The sequence below is a fragment of the Desmodus rotundus genome, chromosome 5 (genome assembly GCF_022682495.2).
Source record: "Desmodus rotundus isolate HL8 chromosome 5, HLdesRot8A.1, whole genome shotgun sequence".
Lineage (NCBI taxonomy): Eukaryota > Metazoa > Chordata > Mammalia > Chiroptera > Phyllostomidae > Desmodus > Desmodus rotundus.
The window spans coordinates 148,913,261-148,929,373 of NC_071391.1; the positions used below are offsets into that span (position 1 = coordinate 148,913,261).

Sequence of the window (16,113 nt, forward strand, 5' to 3'; positions counted from 1 at the left end):
TCACATGACTGAACAGACATTAATCAAACCATCATCATAACAAACATGTGATTGTAATCAAGATAGGTGCATAAAGGAAAAACTTACAGTGCTAGGAAAAACTATCATGGGAAATTGTTTTAGACTCAATAAGTCAAGTCCGGATTGTCAACGTAAGTGGAAGTGAACCTGACATCTAACACCTGAAAAGGAATATCAGTTGAAGAGGAAAATAGTTAGGCGTACCTTGGGGAAAAGAATGTCCTGGGCAGAGAATATTCTCTATGAAGGCAGTGGGCATTTGGCTTTTTCCAGCCAATGGAGCTGGACTTGAGTAAGCCACAGGAAGAAAGTACAAGCCTACGTTTAGGAGGAGGGCAGGGGTTTATTGTATGTAGGAACTGGTAGGTGTAAGACTAAGAATTTAGACTTTGTATTAAATGCAAAGGAAAGACACTTAACAGTGGAGTGACATCACCTAATTTGCCTTTAACAGACCATTCTGGCTGCTATGTGAAGTAAGTGCAAAGGCCACAAGCAGGGTCAGTCTAGGGAATGGCGAGCCAGGCACTCACCTAGGATGCAAAATTTAAAGAGCCGCCGAAAGCTCAGTGACCCAGATAAATAATATTTTAAAGTAATATTTTTTCCATTTTTAAAAATGTTATTGTTGTTCAAGTATAGTTTTCTGCTTTTTACCCCCACCCCAGCCACCCCCATCTCCCTCCCCTGATTCCACCCCCACCTTTGGTTTTTAAAGCAATATTTTTTAAAAAATCAAATGTAGTCCTGGCTGGTGTGGCTCAGTGGATTGAGTGCCTGAGAACCAAAGGGTCGCTGGTTCAAATTCCAGTCATGGCACATGCCTGGGTTGCAGGTCAGGTCCCCACTAGGGGGCATGTGAGAGGCAACCACATATTAATGTTTCTCTCCCTCTCTTTCTCCCCCCTTCCCCTCTCCTAAAAATAAATAAATAAAAAATCTTTTTAAAAATCTATAAAATATGGCCTACAGTCTAGCTCCCTGTTTCTGTAAATGAAGTTCTATTGGAACCAGGGCTACCCATTTTCCCATGAAGTTTGATTTTTTAAATATTTCATTAAAATACAATTTATTTGATTATGAAGGTTTTTGGCACCCCCTTAAGTTTTGTACCTAAAGGGAGTGTCTCACCTGCCTCACCCTACAACAGCATAAATAGGAAGACCAATGAGGAGATCAGTCATCTATTCATTCATTCAACAATGACAGACAATTATAGTCGCTACTCTCATGGAGTATATAGTCTAACGTAACATAAACAACCTAATAAATAGGATGATTTTAGATTTTGTTAAGTGCGCTAATGAAGTGAAAGAGAGAACCTGACCCGGTGACCAGGAGAGGGCATGGCCAGAGAAGGCCAGTAGAACTGAAATTTGAGTGGTTGGAGCCCAAGGAAGAGGGTCCCGCGTAGAGGAAATGTCCAAGTTGTCCAGAGCAGGATCCAGGAGAGAAAAAATAGTGGCTGGACCTGACCTGGCGGCAAAAAAATGGAGAACGGTGGCTAACGTGCGATGCTTTAAGAGCAGAATCAATAGCCCTGGCCAGGTAGCTCAGTTGGTTAGAGAACACAGCAACCAACCAAAGCCCTTTACAGAGGACTGCCAGGGGCAAGGAGCAGGGGCAAGCTTTCCCCGCAAGACAAAAGTCAGTGGGCTCCACAGAGCGTGTACTCAACAATGAGGACAAAATGCATTTCATGTCATAGAGGGATAAAGGAGGCACATATTTCTTCTGTTCAGCAGGGAAAAAGAAAGGCAATTGGAATTTGTGAATAAAGATCACAACAAAGCCACAGTCCAGATAGGAAGCAAACTGAAATATGTCTTGATTTTGAACTAATGGAATTTAAGGAAAGCAGCATTCTCTCAGAGGGCTCAACAGGCGGACCCATGAAAGAGGAAATGTTGCCCTGGCGTGGCAGCGGTCTCTGCATAATATTTACATAGTGATAATAACGCCAATGTTGCTTAATGCCGTTCGAAGTTCAGAATCGGTTATAGACAAAACACTGAATATTTCTTTATAGCTACAGAACAGAGTGTAGCTGTCACTAACCTCGACGTCATAAAATTCAAAGGCAGAAAGCAAAAGTGAAGCAGAAAAAGGAAGGGGGATGGGAAGGAGGGTGTGATAATGGTTTCATCATACATCGGGGAGACAAGAGGTGCTATAATGAAGCGGATGAACAAGAAACTGGAGTGTACTTTATTTTAAGTTATGAAGACTTCCAATAGAATAACTAAAGACAATAGAACTACCAAAAATGGATAGGAGCGAGAATAGCTTAAGCAGTTAAATCCCTGCATTTTAAAGGTGGGATATTATTCCAAGTTATAAGGACGACTATCTCGTTAACAAAAACAAAATGAGTTGCCCCTGAGAAGCAGAACTGGGATGAGGAGCAAAGAAGGCATGGCATTTGGGCTGTGATATATCAGTACAAGTTCTCTGGGTTGGCAGGGTTTTGTTTTTTTTTTTACTTAACATTAGTTTAATGTTTTAAAGATTTTAAAATTTGTTTATCTTTAGAGAGAGGGGAAGGGAGGGGGAAAGGCAAGGAGAGAAACACTGATGTGTGAGAAATACATTTATGGGTTGTCTCTCACATGCCCCCAACAGGGGACCTGGCCAGCAACCCAGGCTTGTGCCCTGAGTGGGCACAAGTCAGTCTTTCAGTTTGCAGGCCAGCGCTCAGTCCACTGAGCCACACCAGCCAGGACATTAATTTTTTTAATTATATTTCATTGATTATGCTAGTACAGTTGTCCCATTATTACTCACTTTGCCCCCTCCACCCAGCACCCCCCACTCCCTCAGGCAGTCCCCACACCATTGTTCATTGTTCATGTCCATGGGTCATGCATAAAAGTTCTTTGGCTAATTCACTTCCTGTGTTGTGCTTTGCATCCCCGTGGCTATTCTGTAACTACCTATTTGTACTTCTTAATCCCCTCACGTCTTCACTCATCTTCCCACATCCCCCTTCCATACGGCAATCATCAAAATGCTCTTCATACCTATGATTCTGTCTCTGTTCTTCTTGTTTGCTTAGTTTGTTTTTTAGATTCATTTGTTGATATATTAGTATTTATCATCATTTTATTGTTCATAGTTTTGATCATCTTCTTCATCTTAAATAAGTTCCTTAAGTAAGTTCTGGTCCAGTTTTCATGCATATATAAATAAAAGTAAAACCACACAACTACTCGTAGAATGAGAGCAGCTCAAATTTTGATTAAACAAATACAAATTGAGTGTATATTAGGTACATAGGCACTGGGCTAGCTGACAAAAATTCTATATCAAGACAAGACTAGAAGTATTAGCTCATCCCTAGCAGCACTTTAACTGCTTAAAATTTTAGAAAATGTTTTCATTTAGTGCAGAATTTCTTAACATGGACACTATTAACATTTTGGACTAGGTCATTCTTTTGTGGGTGCCTGCCCGTGCATTCTAGAATATTTAGCAGCATCCCTGGTTTCTATCACTAGATGCCAGTAACATGCCCTCCCCTCCCCCCAACCCCAGGAGCAACAACCAAATATGTCTCCATACTTTGCAAAATATACCCTGGGGGTCATATTGTCTCTGGTTAAGAATCATCTTAAAATAAGAATCTCATTTCTAAAGAACCAAAAGTTAGTTTGGGAGACATTACTACTACTGTGCCAACCTTGCCTATTTCTCATGCTATGAATCCGTCTTGCACACACTTAAACACTCAGCTTGAGAAATATAAACAACAATGCATCCTGATTCTTAGAAAAGATCATTGGGGTCTTCAGCACTGCAGTTGAGTGGCATTTTCAACTAACTCATAAATAGCAGAACAAATGTGACTCGCTATTTTTAGCTTAGGGAGGTCTATCTTAAACCATGCACGGCTGATAAAAATGGGCTCTTAGGATTTCTCCTGGGTGAACCAGATGGTATGCTTATGATCTGCCCACAAAATCTTTCCCTTCTTTTCAAATAAAAAGCTATATTTTTTTACTTTCCACTTAAAGCTCATAGGCTTTTATATCTTTTCCAGGTTAAAAACAAATCCAGGCCACATTAGACACTAAAGTAAACTATCACGAGTCCTGGGGTTCCTGAGCCTCGGGTAATCTAAGGAAATTCAAGGCTCACGTCACTTTAATCTAAGGAAACTAATCTAAGGAAAATGTCACTTCACCGTCATGCTCTTCCCCCTCATGTCACCTGGGCTTTGTGTATGTCCTTACGGTAATAACTAACACACATGTGCTCCTTATTAGGTGTCAGGTACCATTCTAAGCTCTTTCACATATGTTTACATTTAAAATTTTTTTCTACTTGTCACCTAACAGATACATATGTAACAGATACAATTTGACAGATTTGCACAGACGTGCACACCCATGAAATCATCACCACAACAAATGCATTCTTTGGCAAAATACCACAGAAGGGAGGCTGCATTCTTGCCGGTGCTTCAGGGGGCGTGTGGTAGTGTCCGTCCCATTATGAGTGATACTATTTTTGACATGGCTTAAGGTGGTATCTGCCAGGTTTTTCCACTGTCAAGTTATTAGTTTACCCTTTGTACTTAATAGGTATCTTGTCATTGATATTCCTCAAACTTTCACCCACTAGTTTTAGCATCCATAATTATTACTCAAATGGTTGCCAAATGATTTTCTAAATTCCATCATTTCTTCTATATGGCTTTCTCCTTTAAAAATGTTCCCTCTCTCTCTGTCTCTCCCCCTCTCCCTCTCCCTCATTGCAGTCCTGTTCTTACCTCAATAGATCACATCCCTTTGCTTTCATCATTTATTTTGATGTTCACATCACCACAGATTTGGTCAATGTGAGGTCTTTCATATAAGCCTCTGTGACCTTGATACAAAAAGATGTTCCAGGCTCACCTTATATTTGCCCCAGTCCTGGAAGCAACCACTTCTTCAAGAAACCTCGGTTCTTTGTAATGATGAATGGGGTTTAGAAACCAACATCTGGTGCTACATGCATTCATTGCTACCGAGCTCTATGAACAGAACCTACACACTTGTGTTCATATACACTGTGGACGAAAAAGGGGCCACAAACTAAATCCGACAAGCTCAGGGGAGGCCGGCAAGATGGCCTTACAAACTCAGAGACGGAAAGTAGCCACAGAGGAAGGTTATGTATTAGAAATTAAACAACCTCAGAGACTTAGAGTTAGAAATTAAAACTTTCTAACTAAAGCCAGTTCATGGCGGTTGTCATGTCCTAGGGAAGTATTTTTCCCTAATAAAGGTCAGTCTTCACTTTAACTGAGCCTGTCTGTGGTCTTTTTGCACCTAAGATAACATACTTGATAACATACCTTTGGAATATCAAAGTTATTGCTTTCCTTTCTTTTTACCCTGGCACCCTCAGAGCAGACACCGCAAATCCCCTCAATGTGATCGCCCTGTTAGTGTTGTTAACTATCCTGTACCCACAAATGTAAAAGAAGTATGTGACTGTTTGTTTTACTTTTTATCCAGCCCCAGAGATTTTCCCACTTTGGTTTTTTCCGCCCTCCTAATCTATCATCAAAGGATTTCATGGAACCCCCTTAAATCTTCCCCTTTGATTCTGATGTATAAAACAAGTGGTACAACTGCCATTTTCTGGGGCATTTTCTCAATCTGTTGAGATTTTGCTTCTCAGCAATTGTCGTCAGTTTGGTTCACATAAACTCATAAAAATTCTTAGAGGTTTGGACATTTCTTATGCTGAACAACACATAATCATACATATACAAATATTAACATTTAATCATCATCACAATCCTATGAATTGGCTACTACTTTTGTTATTTTCATTTTATAGTTGAAGAAACTGAGCGTCAGAAGTTAGGTAACATGCCAAAGGTCTCCTGCTTAAGAGATAAGGACAAGACTGGAATGCAGGCAGTCTGGCTCCAGACCTACCCTCTGAACATAAACATTTAAAGATAAAGGTCAAGAAGGAAGGTTTTCCTACATCATCTAAAATTCCTGTTGAGTTCTTTGGCTTTAGTGTCATATCCTGCTTCCTACCCGGGAAATAGGAGAGTAGGGGATGTACTGCTGACCCGGGAATCAAATCCAAATAGCAGACTTGACACAGCATCACTCCTTCGCTCCAGAAACTAAAGGTTTACAGCCTGACTGGTGTGGCTTGGTGGGCTGGGCATCATCCTGCAAACCAAAAGGTCACCGGTTTGATTCCTGGTCAGGGTGCATGCCTGGGTTGCGGGCCAGGTCCCCAGTTGGGGGTGCGTGGAAGGCAAGTGATCAATGTTTCTCTCCTTCTCTTTTTCCCTCCTTTCTCCTCTCTCTAAAAATAAATAAATAAACTATTTTTTAAAGAAAAAAAAAAGAAAACTAAAGGTTTGTAACTGTGCCAAACTTGCTATGCCTGGCTCTCTCTTCCTTAGGAGTGAGTCTAGTCCTTCAAGAATGTTCAGGCCCTCAGGCTTCTGGTGACCCTGCCCAGCAATCCAATGGATGTGCTAAGACTTCATCTCAAGCTGTGCTGCGGCTCCATCTCCTGCTGTGTCTTTGTAGCCCAGTGGAAGTGGGGCTTTTTCATGGAATCCTGAGAAAAGCATTTCATAGACGCACACATGGGACATTGTGGCGTAGCAAGATTTATTCTGGGTATAAGGCTACCTCTCTGTCCCTTCTCCATCTGTCCGTCTGTGGAAAAAGTCCAACCATGTCTTTAGCAAGGCGAAAACAAAGGCCGGTGTCCAGAGTTTCTGTTTCACATCAAAACTTATCCGTTTGGAGCTAGCAGGTGGCTGCTAAGTGGTCTCAGTTCCCGTCCAGGTAGCTTCGTGCTGAGCCTCTGTACCAAGGCCCCTGCCTGGAGCCTGTGCTGGGAGCCTGTGCAGCTGCCAGCTGTGCAGCTTCTAGGGCCCCATGGTTACAGAGACAGAACGTGTGGGAGTACAAGGGGTAAGCCCAGGTCACTAAGGGAGAGCTCTTCTTTGTTCCCTGAGATCATGTTACCTCGGGGCTTGGGAAGGACCAGGAGCTTTTTCAAAATAACCAGTCAACTTCCCAAGCTTTTCCAGGCTTCGGATGGGTCCACCCCCTAGCCAGTTGATCCCTTTCCCAGGTTGGACTGGTAGGCTTCCATGGTTGAGCACCTCCTCCTGTGCTATCTTGACTACTTTTTTTGTGTGTGAAGATTTTACTTATTTATCTTTAGAGAGAGGGGAAAAGAGGGAGACAGGGAGAGAAATATTGATGTGAGGGAGAAACATCGATCAGGTGCCACTTGCATGTGCCCTTACTGGGGACTGAGCCCATAACCCAGGCACGTTCTCTGACCAGAATCAAACTGGCAAATTTTGCTTTGTGAGATGACGCCCATCCAACTGAGCCGCATCAGTCAGGGCCATTTTGGCTTCTATTGTGCATGTGCTTACCTCCCCGTTTCCCCCAACAATCTGGCACCAGAGAAGAAAGGGAGAGGCAGTGCTGTGATTCCCTGCAGTGTGTGAAGCTGTAACTCCCTGGCGAAGCAAACAGGCTTATGCTCCCTGGTTCATTATGCTCATCAATGTCTGATTCCCTTTGCTTCCTTCCTTATTAATAACTAGTTAACTACCTATGGTAACATATTCAAACTTCTATTTATGCAAAGCAAGAGAGCTAGTGTTTTTAAAAGTGGAGGATGAAGAGGATTGTGGATTTTTAGATACTGTTGAAGGAAATTTATTACCTTAAAAAATTAATCAAGAAATCAAGAAATTTAATCAAAAAATACTCCACGGTGGGATATTGCAAAGTTTTTAATACCATCTATCCAGAGAATAGCCTTGCTCATGACTATGTTGCTCTGAGTTGGAGCAAAAATATTAAGAATGGCTGGCGAGCCAATTTAATTCTGACCAGGATAGCAGACTTAGGTCATGACACCAGCTGAATCTATCCTGGGGAGATTTTGTAATAGCAAAAAGAAGACTGTTGAACATAAGTTAGACACGTGCTCTCAACTTTGGTAGTGATACCATGAACATTTTTTTAAATCCTGTGATACAAGGCCAGGGATCCTTAAAAGAAATAGAAAGGGCTAAGATAGCTCTAAAAATAATGTTCCTACAGTGTCAGTGATCCCATTGAGTAAGAAGGGGAGGTGTTCAAAGCAACCAATAAGCTATGCAGGGAACTCTCATATGAGCTCAGACATGCCCAAAAGGTCAAGGATGAATGAGAAAATGTAAAACAAACTCTAAGTATAGTATGGCTGAGTAGCCAGACCGCAAATTCTCTCTCTTTAAACCTGTACATATCTGAAAAGTTGATACACTGCAGGTCAGTGGGGATTTGTTGAATTATTTACTAAATATTGCTTGGACAATTAGTTATCTATATGGAAAACAGTAAAATTGGTTCCTATTTCACACCATAAACAAAATAATTAAAAGGAGTATGAAAGTTCCAAACATGAACAGCAAAGATTTTAAACAAAGAAATGCTGAGAACAGGGAGAATATCCTATGACTTCGGATAGAAAAAAGTGTGGTTTTTCTAAGTAACAAAATTAAAGCACACATAAAAATACAATTGATCTTTAACTATGCTAAAGTTTAAAAACATTTGTACATCCAAAAATACCATAAACAAAGTAAAAAGACAGGCTGAAAACTGAAAGAATGTACTTGCAAATGCAAATGGATGACAAGGATTAGTGTCTTGAAGACATAAAGAACTCCCATAAGTCAATACAAAAAAGCCAACCCAATATTGTAAAATAATGATGATGATGATGACGACGACAATGATGACAGAGGGTATGAAAGAGCACAAGAAGCCCTTTATGGAAAAGGAACCCTGAACAGCCAACAAACATATACAAAGTGCTCCACTTCGTTGGTGATCGGGGACGTAAAAACCACAGTGAGGTACAATTAGATTGGTAAAAGCTAAAAATTCTGAGAATGTTAGCACTGGTAAAAATGTGAGGGAAAGGGAAAGTTTTGGTGTAGGGCAAGTTTGTTAATCCAATTTGGAGAGTAGTTTGGCAGCTTATATCGAAGTAGAAGACGTACAAGCTCTAGGACCAAGCAATTCGACTCCTAGGTAAATTTTCTGTGAGAAATATGTTACTTGTGTGCACAGGGCACTATGAAAAAGAATGTCAGGCCCTGGCCAACTAGCTCAGTTGGTTAAAGCATCATCCTGATATGCCAAGGTTGCAGGTTTGATCCCTGGTCAGGGCACATACAAGAATCAACCAATAAGTGCATAAGTAAGTGGAACAACGAATTGATGTTTCTCTCTCTCATTCTCTCTGTCTCTCCTTTCTCCTCTGTCTCTAAAATCAATCAAAAAAGAAAATGTTAAAACTATATTTAAAAAAGAATGTTCACAGCTACATTGCATGTAATAGCAATTTGGTAACAACCTCAAGGCTCTATCCACTGGAGAATGAATAAATCACATGTAGTATATTCATTCAAGGAAATTTTCTATAGCAGTGGCAATGAATAAATTTACAGCTATCTGTATGCCCACAGATGAAGCAGGATGCAGAAGAATACATAAAGATTCCATTAACATACAAATTTAAATCATACAAAAAATCCCACATATATTGTTTAAGGATCTATACAGAAATAATAAAATTGTAACAAAATGCATGGAGGTGAAAAACAAAATTTAATGAAGTCAGTGTTATTGGGGGAAAATAATGAAAATATGATCACAGAGTGCAAACTATTAGTAACACTTTGTTTCTTAACACAGGTGCTGATTCATTAATCTGCATACCTTTTTATAAATCTGAAATGTGTCCTAGTATATTTATTTATTTTATTTTTTATTTTTCTCAAGACACAAAACTTAATAGAAATTTTCTTTGTAGTTCTTACATTCTCAGTGTGAGCTGGCTGGAACCCACTGCCCCACCCGGAAGTGGCCCAGTCCTGGAGGCAGAGGAGGAAAGGAGGGGGTGGGGGTATCAGAGCTCAGGCCCTAGGAGCCCCGTTCTTCCTCAGTGCTGGGGGACTGGGGCCCTATCCTCCTCTCCTGGCCCTATCTGGGCTCCAAGAAGGAGAACAGATGGAATCTTGGTTCTGGGGCTTCTCTTCCACACCCCCCTTACCCCCAGGTTGGAGGAGGAATTAAGGGATCAGGGAAAAGAAAGGGACAGAGGAAGCAAAGATGTCAAGAAAGATGAGGGTCGAAGGAGAATCAGAGACAAAACACGAATGAGGGGGGGAAAAATGAGGTGGGGGGAACAATACCAAAATACACCCCAAATTGGAACCCGCCTGGAAAAAAAGGAAAGTTCTCCAGTCTCATAGAGACATTATTTGGCGCAACTCCCTCAGTGGTGGGCAGGTTCAGTCCTCAGTCCAGGCCTGGAAGCAGTGGTGTGGCTCCTACAGCTCACCCTTGGCCTGGCCAGTGGCAGCATCTTCCTCCTCCTCCTCATCGCCCTCTTCCTCCTCATCTTCATCTTTGTACTCATCATCGTCGTCCTTGTCTGCCTCCTCCTCCTTTAGCCTCTGTTCCTCATCCTGCTTGTCCTTCACTTGCTTTTCTGCTACCTTTGTGACGCCCCATGTCTCGCTGCCAAAGTGTTTGGCATATGCTTCATCACTGGTGATGAGGAAGTTGTCGAAGACGGTGCCAGACTCGACCTGCCGGATGTCTAGGCCCAGCTCGGCGAAGTTTTCACAGGCATAGATATTGCTATCAGGAGAATACTCGGGGTTGTCGATCTCTGGGTGGATCCAAGTGCCCTTGTAATCCGGTTGTCCATCTGCCGAGGCTTCCACTCACCCTTGTAGTCTGGGTTCTGAATCACTGGTGGTTCCCACTCTCCGTCCATCTCTGCATCCCAGCCCTCAGGCTTCTTAGCATTGGGGTCAGGGATGTGCTCAGGCTTGTCCCAGTCCTCAGGTTTGGAGTCTGTGAGATCTTCCATCTTGGCCCACTCACCCCGGCCTTCCAGCTTTGAAGCCTCAGGATCCTTTATCTTCTTGGGTGGCAGGAAGGCCCAATCATCTTCCAAGGAGCAGACTCCACCTGGCTATTGTCAATTTTCACCTCACAGGTGTTATCAGGCTGCACAATCAGTGTGGTCAGGTGTGTGAATTCATCATCCTTGCAAAGGACGTCCTTGTTGATCAACACGTTCTTGCCCGTGTAGTTGAAGATGACGTGAACCTTCTTGGTGCCAGGGCCACAGATATCAGGGCCAAACAATGTTGTATTCAGAGTTGCCACGCATGTCCATCTGGTCCAAACCCTTTGGAAATAGCTTCACATAGCCGTCCCCACAGTCGACGTTCTGCTCACATTTCACAGTAAACTGCACCACCAGCGTCTGATTCTTGCTGCTGAAAGGCTCAAACCTGGCGGACAGGGCAGAAAAGTGAGCATCCTGGCTTGTCTGCAGCCCTTTATCTTTCTCCAGGCCACCGCAGAACTTTCTGGCACTGAGGACAAATTTGCCAAAATCTGACTTATGTTTGGATTCGACCCAGTGGCTGGTCCACTGGTCTCTGTACAGAAACTGCTCCTTGAAGTAGACAGTGGGACCGTTGGCAGCCAGGCTGAGAAGGTGGAGCAGCATGGCGGGCGGAGGGGGCAGTGGCACCTGGACCCTGCAATTCACTTCTCCAACAGCGGCTCTGCAGTAGGGACCTGCAATGTGTCACAGTATATTCAAAAGAAAAATCACCTTGGTTCTATTTCCTGACTGTATGGTTATCATGATAGAAATGTATTTCCTCATCGTAAGAGAGAGGTATTGCCCCTTTTCCAATCAAGCCTTTGTTTTAGAATTGGGGTTCTTCTCCACTGGTGTGTGTGTAGGAGAGTAAGGGACGGCTTGTACAATAAATCCTCTGTATTCCAGTGGCTGTCAGGAAAAAATTCTTCCAGGCCTTTCTCAGAAAAGGAATGAACTTGATGCTGAGGATGGAACAGTGACATGGAAGAGACTGGTGCTTGAAATAAAAAAAGGAGTAGCCTGACTAGAAAAAAAGGAGAGGTCCTAGGGACTGGAAGGGGACTGGGATCAGGGGTTTTCCTAAGAGATGTAGGCATGTCTCTCTTATGTGGCCATGTCCAGGGTTGTCCAGGTAAGTGCAGGTGCTTTGAGAGCAAAACAAGTCTCTGTCTTGTGCCAAACTGTTGGTGGTGGGAAGATGGCAATGAAGGCGCCTAGGTGACTCCTACACAGCAACAGGGCCTACTAGATGGAGGAGGGCCATATCCCAGCAAAAGCATTCTCTGTGTGGAGCAATAGCAAGAGAAAACTCAATGAACCACACCTCGTCTTTGACATCTGCTAAGGCCAGGGGTTCTCTTACGAGCCAGTGAAGGGCTTAGGGAATCTCGTTTCCACCCATATTGGAAGTTCTTTTAGCCAAGCCTAAGGAAGCTTAGGTTAATTTGAGAAAAACAAAGGAATGTGAGGTTTCTTCTACCTGAATGATTACACATTAAATTATCAGATAACTATCACACAAAACAAAGGCTAGGGACTATTAAGAATAGGTCCAAATACAGAGAAAATAGTACCATGTTAGTAGGTAACTGGAGGGAAACAGAACTAGAAATCTCTTTTTCCTGTCTTCCCAAGAGAGGACAATAAACTCCAAACTAATGAATGGTCCAAACAAATAGTAAAACAAGGAAACAGGTTCCCGAACAAGTGGCTTTGTACAACAGAAGCATTAGATGAACCTATAAGCCAAGCCAGGAGTGTAATTCAGCTTCCAAGAAAACAAGCCCCCCAGCAGACTGCACAACAAACTTGCAGGGTCAAATCACCTGAGGCAGAGGCATCCCTGGTTGCCAGACACACCACACTCAGGTCTGAGGATGAGGGACTAGCCAACAAGTACTCAGAAGCTAGTGAAGCTGTGACAAGCTGTTCACAGGTGTGTCGACCCACCTACAGAAAGCCTTGCATACCCTGTGCTTTAAAAACATAAATATCATATAACTATTCTCTTACACAGGTTTCTGAAAATCATTGAGCACTAAAGTATACTTAGAATTAGACTGTACAAGTTACTTACATAAAATGTCCATGTTTTAAGACTATAGAAAAGAAAAGTGTATTAGGGTTCTCCAGGGAAACAGAACCAATAGGAAATATATATATATTGTAAAGAATTAGCTCACATGATTGTGGAAGCTGTTACGTCCCAAGATATGCAGAGTGAGTAGGCAAGCTGGAGTAGATCCAGTCCAAAGGCCTGAAGGCTTAGAAACTCAGGAGTCAGAAGGCAGGAAAAAAATACATGTCCCAGCTTGAAGGCAGCCAGCCTGGAGGAATTCTCTTACTAGAGGTGTGGGAGGGGTGGGGTGGCGGATGGGGGAAGGGAGAGAGGGTCAGCCTTTTTGCTCTATTAAGGCCTTCAGCTAATTGGTTGAGGTCCATTTTAGGAAGAACAATCTGCTTTACTCAGTATAACTATTTAAATGTTAATCTCATTTGAAAACACTCTCACAGAAACACCCAAAATAATATTTGACCAAACACTGGGGACCACGTGTCCCAGTCAAGTTTACACATAAAATTAACTACCACAACACTCACTGGTGTGGCTCAGTGGGTTGGGCATTATCCTGCAAACCAAAAGGTCACCAGTTCAATTCAGGTCAGGGCACATGCCTGGGTTGCAGGCCAGGTCCCCAGTTGGGGGTGTGCAACAGGCAACTAATTGATGTTTCCTCCTCTCTTTCTCCCTCCCTTCCCCTCTCTCTAAAAATAAATAAAATCTTATAAAAAATAGAATTAACCACCACAAAAAGGAATATATCAAAATTCCTTATAGTCAGTGTATTAGATGATAAATTTCCCTTGAATTGGTCCTGTATTGTTTCAAATGGCATATTGCATTTCCTTATCTTAAATAATTCATTTCTTTTCATGCTTTTAGTTTTATATGTTCAATCACTTTCAGTTCTTGTCAAATTAATTTATGAAAGGTAATTACTAAAACACAGCTCTTTGGAAAACCTAAACAGAGAACTGACATCTTTGCTAAATATTCTTTATAAAAATTTTTTTATTATTGATTTTAGAGAGAGAGGGAAACACTGATTTGTTTTTCCATGTAGTTTATTCATCGGTGTTTTTTTTAAATCATTTATTTTCAATTACAGTTGACGTAATTATATTGGTTTCGGGCGTACACCACAGTGATATACATTACATAACTTGGTAAGTGGTCATCCCAATAAATCTTGCACCCATCTGACACCATGTATAGTTACTATACTATTATCGATTATATTCCCTATGCTGTACTTTACATACCCATAGCTATTCTGTAACAACCAATTTGTACTTCTTAATCCCTTTACCTTTTCACCCATCTCCCCACACCCCCATCTGACAACCATCAAAATGTTCTGTGTCTATGATTCTGTTTCTGTTCTGCTTGTTCATTTATTTTGTTTTTTCGATTCAGTTGTTGATAGATGTGTATTTACTGCCATTTTGTTTATATTTTTTATTTTCTTCTTAAAGAAGACCCTTTAACACTTCATATAATACTGGTTTGGTGGTGATGAACTCTTTTAGCATTTTCTTGTCTGAGAAGCTCTTCATTTGTCCTTTGAATCTAAATAACAGCTTTGCTGGGTAATCTGGGTTGTAGGTCTTTGCTTTTCATGACTTTGAATATTTCTTGCCAGTCCCTACTAGACTGCAAAGTTTCTCTTGAGTAAACAGCTGACAGTCTTATGGGAACTCCCTTGTAGGTAAGGACCTGCTTTTCTCTTGCTGCTTTTAAAATTTTCTCTTTGTACTCAACATTTGGCATTTTAGTTATGATGTGTCTTTGTGTGGGCCTGTTTGGGTTCATCTTGTTTGGGGTTCTCTGCACTTCCTGGACTCACATGTCTATTTCCTTGACCAGTTAGGGAAGATTTCTGTAATTACTTTTCAAACAGGTTTTCAAATGCTTGCTCTCTCTCCTCATTCCAACAGCCCCATGAAGTGAACGTTGGTATGCTTGAAGTGTCCCAGAGGCTCCTAACGCTGCGCTCATTTTTGGTTTTTTGGGGGGATGGGTTCTTTTTTCTTCTTTTGTTCTGATTGGGTGCTTTTTGCTTCCTTATATTCCAAATTGCTGATTTAACAGCTTCATCCACTTTACTGCTGAAATCCTGTCAATGGTTCTTTAGTGTACACTTCACTTCTGCCTGGATCCTTTTTATGCTGTTGAGGTCCTCACTAAGTTCCTTGAACATCCTTATAGCCAGTGTTTTGAACTCTGCATCTTATAGGTTGCTTGTCTCCATTTTGTTTAGTTCTTTTTCTGGAGTTTTAATCTGTCTTTTCATATTGGCCATGTCCTTTCTTTGTCTTCTCATTTTGGCAGCCTCCCTGTTTGTTTCTATGTAGGTAGAGTTGCTATGATTCCCTGTGTTGGTAGCATGGCCTAATGTAGTAGGTTTCCTGTACGGCCCCATCACCCAAGCTGGGTACTCAAGGTGTGCCCACCATGTGGGCTGTGTACACCCTCCTCTTATAGTTGAGTGTTTATTGCTGTTGGTATGTCAATGGGATTTACTCAGGCTGGTCAGCTGCAACGAATGACTGTGACTTCTGACCACTAACCTCTGACCACCATGGGGGATCAGCTGCACAGGGGCCCACTCCACAGAGCAGGATTTACTTCAGCAGGGCTCTGGTGCCCACTGAGTTTGCCCCTTGAGTATGTCAATTGTGGAGGTGGTGCTCCCATGTGCTCTGAAGCTGTCCACTGGGTGCGCGGGGCCCTGGGACCTCCTGGGAGGGGCTAACAAGGTCAGCCACCATCTGTGTTCTGCCCCAGGGCCACCTGGCATAAGCTACAGAGCAATCTGCAGATGGCTACTATTTGTCCTGGGCTTGGAGGTGCCTAGGCAAGGCCAACCTGTAAGCCAAGGGTGGCTGCTGCTAGTGCCAGGCCTGGGGCCACTTAGCAAGAGATACAGGGCTTTCTGAGGCCAGATGCTGTTTGTGTAAGATAATTTAGAAAAATGTGAACCATGAGCCGAGATAAGCCATTTGTATGAAAAAGCCACTGGAAACAGCTTGGGTGGGCCTGAAAGCTGAGCAGGAAAGGGTCTCAGGGAA

General features: G+C 42.3%; 1 pseudogene; it reads right to left on the reverse strand.

The window, feature by feature from the left end:
* Window positions 1–9,671: 9,671 nt before the first annotated feature.
* Window positions 9,672–13,173, reverse strand: LOC112298040 (calreticulin pseudogene; annotated as a pseudogene).
* Between the last annotated feature and the right edge of the window lie 2,940 nt (window positions 13,174–16,113).